The 3,781-nt window shown below is 51.9% G+C and overlaps 1 long non-coding RNA gene across 1 annotated transcript; it reads right to left on the bottom strand.

Moving 5' to 3' along the window:
• Positions 1 to 595: 595 nt before the first annotated feature.
• On the bottom strand, positions 596 to 2,362 carry LOC117031263 (uncharacterized). Its single transcript, XR_004424491.1, has 3 exons — positions 2,260 to 2,362; positions 1,030 to 1,055; positions 596 to 663 (listed from the first exon to the last, which is right to left on the bottom strand). It is a non-coding gene; the product is annotated as an uncharacterized LOC117031263 (long non-coding RNA).
• Between the last annotated feature and the right edge of the window lie 1,419 nt (positions 2,363 to 3,781).

The raw sequence follows: 3,781 nt of genomic DNA, 5'->3' as shown, positions 1-3,781 counted from the left end.
AAAACAGGGAGAATAGGAATCCTGGGGCACAAATGACCTTGGGATGGAAATGGTGATTGAGTTTGCTAAGGGGCCAACTTCTATCAGTTTCCTGAGCTTGTGCTGGGAGGTGTGTGCCTTCAGGGATGAAATGTGGCCAGAGCAAGGCTGGTGCCCAGGGCCAGGGACATGCCTGGCTTACAAGGTGCTGGCTCCCTTGTCACCAACATTTCCCCAACTCCAAGCAGGAGTCTCAGTTCACTGCTCACTTTCCATCTTTGAGGCAGATTCTATCCCGGCTGAAAGCAAAGCATCCAGGACTCCCTGGGCAGCCCCACACCCTAGGAACCTATGGAATAAACTGGAGAACTCTCCTCCACCCACAGGGATAGATGGGCGGGTGCTGGAGATGGCACCTTTCGCCACCACTCCCTAATCTCCCAGGCCTCCATGGAGGCAGAACCAAGGTTGCTTCAAATGGATGGTGCTCAGTTGAGCAGGGCCCACGAAGAGAAATTCTCTGGACACTGATGGTGTCTCGGCAGATAGCCTCATTGAGAACCCATCGAGTTTTGGCAGCCCTAGGAGAGCCCCGGCCTCCCGTCGACCTGAAGTACCTGTCCCTGGGCACCCTTATGATGACGGGAAGGACAGAGGTGGGGTTGATTCATCTTGCCACCATTGCTGTAAGAAACGAGGGCATAGCCAATGTCTTCATCCGCTGCCTCTTCACGATGGTCTTTATGACACCCCAGATTCCCTACTTGTGGAATCCAAGCTCCTCCTGCTTCTAGGAACCCTCAGGGACAAAGTGAGTCTGGGCTGCCTACAGGAGGCCTTTTCCTCTCAGCACCTTGTACTCACGCACTGCTCTGCCTGCCTTGAGCCCACCTTTGTGTCCCTCTGCCACCCTCATAGCTGGTGGCTTGGGAGCCAGACTGCCTGTCTGTGTAGCTCCCTAACCCTTCCTTCTTCCTCTAGACTCCTGTACCCCCAAAGGGCTCCCCCAGGCTCCTTCCTCTGGAAAACAGGTGTTTCCTTCGCCCTCACCTCAGGCAGGCTCTGGAAGCACAGGGCTGAGGAAGAAAAGGCGTCAGGGTGTGAGTTTCACTTCTGAGAAATCAGGAGCTAATTGCTCTAATTTTAGCACCGCCATGTGTCCCTGCCCGAGGTTACTAATGGGTACAAGATGGGCATTGCTGAAGGGCAGTGAAATCAGCACATTCAGCCTTCCTGCCACACAGGCTGCCCAGCTGAGGGGAAGACTGGGCGACAGCCTGGGTCACAGGGATCTGTCGCCCACTGTGCGAAGCCCTCCTCCCTGCCCCCAGCTGCCTGCCCTCCTGGCCCAGGAGAGTCATCTCTCCCTCCACCCTGGCTCTGTGGACAGTCCAACTGTCTGTCTGCCTAAACATCAACATTGAGCTGAGGCGGCAAAGCTTGTGAGGAAAGCTCCGGAGATAAGAGCTGCGAGGGCCTCAGAGGTCATTGAGCCACCCTGTCATTTTGTTGAAGGCCTGGAGAGGGAGAGGCACAGCCACGGTGAGTTATCAGTAGAGCAAAATCCCAGGAGTGGCAGCGCCTGCCCTCATAACCCTCTTATTCTAATAATTTCCAAATCAAACCCGTCTGAAGTACTACAGCACCACTGGAGAGCTTGGGTAGAAGTTGGAGGCGTGGGTTCTGATGATAGTAATAATTCATATAAGTTTTATTCCTCTGTTTTATAAATGAAACACTAGGCTCAGGTGGGTTGAATGATCTGACCAGCCACAGCAAGTGCGCAGCTAAAATTCAAAGCCAGGTCTTCCGACTCCAAGTTCCATTTTATGCTACCACTGCTCTTCCCTGTGAACTTCCCTGTGACCGTGGGCCCATCTCTTCCCCTCTCTGAGCCTGTCTCTTCCTTCTGCAAAATGAGAGGCTTGGCCCCAATAATCTTTTGGAGCCAAGTACAGTGGGCCAAGAGCAGTCCACACCCCGCCTCTGCACGCCCACTGCACGCCCGGAGCCTCCTCCCCACCCCCACAGTGGTCTACGGACACACAGCTCAGCAGAGCATATACAAGGCTTTGTGGCCAATTTTGTAAACACCTTTGCCAAATCCCCCTTTGCTGTGTTGACACTGACTGATTGCTTTTCTTGTTCTCTGTCTCTCCCTCCCTCCATCCCCCATGATCCTCCCTGGTTCCCTTTTCTCCCTCCTGCACCCACCTCACTCCCAAACTTCCCCTTCTCATCCTGGTGCCTGGCCCTGGGACACTTTGTCCTGATACTTACCTCCCATCTCTCCCTTTTGCCTCATTCCGAGGACTCTGGTCTAGAGGTCATTCGTGTCCATGATGCAGAGCTGGATACCTCAGCCCTGACAGTTGTGCCAGGGCGACAGACGACCTTGCCAGGGCCTGGAGAGGTTGAAGAATATGCCACCATCCAGTTGAGCCCACCCTAGCACATGACTCTTAGCTACTCAACCCTGCCTCTGGACTAGTTACATTCTGCCCACCACCCTTCCTAGTAGTGCATATGCCCAACAGCATGGAGGGCTGAAGACATGCATAGCTGGGGGCCTCAACAATGGAAAGGGTGGGATTGGTGGCATGGGGCCAGACACATGCAAGAGAAGGAACTTGGACTGAAGTCCAGAGATCTAGAACGTACAAGGTCTGACAATTAAGTTCACGAACTTGTTGCAACAATGTTGCTAACCTTTTTTTGACATCAGAGGGATTATTCATTACGAATTTGTACCAACTGGACAAACAGTTAACTAAGTTTACTATCTGGAAGTGCTGAAAAGGCTGCGTGAAAAAGTTAGACGACCTGAAATTTTCACCAACAATTCATGGTTGGCATCACGACAAGGCACACTCACAGGACACTGTCTGTGAGGGAGCTTTTAGCCAGTAAACAAATAGCTGTATTGGAACGCCCTCCCTACTCACCTGATCTGGTCCCCAATGACTTCTTTCTTTACCCAAAGATAAAGGAAATATTGAAAGGAAGACATTTTGATGACATTCAGGACATCAAGGGTAATATGATGACAGCTCTGATGGCCATTGCAGAAAAAGAGTTCCAAAATTGCTTTGAAGGGAGGACGCTGATGTTGGTGCACAGCTTCCCAAGGGGAGGACTTCAAAGGTGACAGTAGTGATATTCAGCAATGAGGTATATAGCATTTTTTTAGGATGAGTTTGCAAACTTAATTGTCAGACCTTATGGTCTCACTTCTGCCACCAATTTACTGTGTTACTTCGAGTGTATCATATTCCCTCTCAGAGCCTGTTTCCCCGCCTGTGAAACAAGGAGATTGGATCCAGTAATCTCTAGGGTTCCTTCCTGCTCCACCAATCCCTGTTTATCCTTCTATTGCTCCAATGGGCACGTAATTCTCCCAGAAGCTGCTTCACTCCCTACATCACAGATGGCCCCGTAATCCTCACCAGGCATCTGGGGGCTCCACTTCAGTTTCTAAGCATGGGGCTCCCATGGCCAAGGATGCACACCCACATTTCCTCTTGACCTCCCTTGGCTCAGCTGAACAGTTTAATTCAACCAACCTTTACTAAGCTCTGTGCAAAGGTCCCTCCCAAGGATCTCCAAGCAGAGTGGACAGTTCAGGGCCCCTGCACCCCTGGGCTTGAAAGAGAACTGCTGGGCTCTGCAGGAGGTTGTGAGCAGGGCTCCTGACAAGCTGGGTGCTGGAGTTCTGTGGTGACCACAGAGCAGAAAACCTGCATTTTGACTCAGGGAGATGGTGAGGTCAGAGAGGTTTCAGCAAACATGTGACCCTCCCTGA

This window comes from Rhinolophus ferrumequinum, chromosome 11, assembly GCF_004115265.2.
Source record: "Rhinolophus ferrumequinum isolate MPI-CBG mRhiFer1 chromosome 11, mRhiFer1_v1.p, whole genome shotgun sequence".
Classification (NCBI taxonomy): domain Eukaryota; kingdom Metazoa; phylum Chordata; class Mammalia; order Chiroptera; family Rhinolophidae; genus Rhinolophus; species Rhinolophus ferrumequinum.
This window is presented reverse-complemented; position numbering and strand designations above follow the sequence as displayed.